The following is a 1,110-nucleotide window of genomic DNA, read 5'->3' on the forward strand; positions in this document are numbered from 1 at the left end:
TTGTGGTGCCTTTTCCTTCTCATCTTTCAGTATTAGCATGTGGGATTTTTCCCCTCTTTTTAAGGACTTGCCAGTTTTACTCTACTCCAACCACTCTGTACAGCCCCATATTCCCTCTCACTGGGAGAGGAGAAACGTCAAACCAACTCTGGGAGAAGCCCTACAGTGGAACTTGCAGGATTCACATTTTCCTGGAATCATACTCAACTCCCAGCTGAATTTTCTCTTGGGGTAATCCTTGGTATTAGTTCTAAACTACTGCAGTTTTACATAGTGGGTGGCCTTTTCTTTTTTAACCTGTATGATTGTGACTTTTGTTTAAACTTAAAATGATTAAAACATTCTTGACATTCGCCAATCTCCAGACACACAACTGTAACATTTAATTGTTTAAATATCTAATTAAAATATACTAATTGCTAAGCCAGTAAAGACTGTCTCTTATGGAAGACATGCTGAGCAGAACAACTGTAGGGGACAGGCTAACTGTGGGGGTCTAGATTCATTTGTCGCTGTTTCTGATTAAGGAGAAAATCAGAGCTAAGAAGTGCATCTTGTCCACCCTACACGCTAGCTACATCTCATCTATTTAAGATGAGACACAGATACCATATAACTGTTTCATATATTGTCAGTCCTCACGTGGAAGTGGAGCAGAGAGGGGGACAGAAAACTATCTAAATCTTAATGCTTGTGGGAAAAAAAATTACAAATGTGAAATCTAAACGCAAAATCATTTCCTCAACCCTTGAGAGAATGAATTGCCCTCATTCATCTCCACTGACTTTCTGTTCTTAAGCCTAATTATGATGTATAACACCCAGGCTTTAAAATAATTATGTTTGCAACTGTGGGCCATCTTGTGCACTCCCAGCAATTGTGCAAGTGCCAATCAAGTGACTTTATGCACTACTTGCCAAACAAAGGGCAAAAATAGCCACAGATCTACCAGCTCTTGGCACTTTTTTCTTCAGTGTAAAATTTGCTAGTACATTAGTTACAATCTAAGAATAGCGTTATAAACCCTTCCTCGTAATTACTAGAGGCTCCTCTGTGGATTGAGGGTAGTATATGGCCCTAATTCATACATCCAGTCCATTAAATTAAAAA

Source organism: Meleagris gallopavo, chromosome 13, assembly GCF_000146605.3.
Source record: "Meleagris gallopavo isolate NT-WF06-2002-E0010 breed Aviagen turkey brand Nicholas breeding stock chromosome 13, Turkey_5.1, whole genome shotgun sequence".
Taxonomy (NCBI): domain Eukaryota; kingdom Metazoa; phylum Chordata; class Aves; order Galliformes; family Phasianidae; genus Meleagris; species Meleagris gallopavo.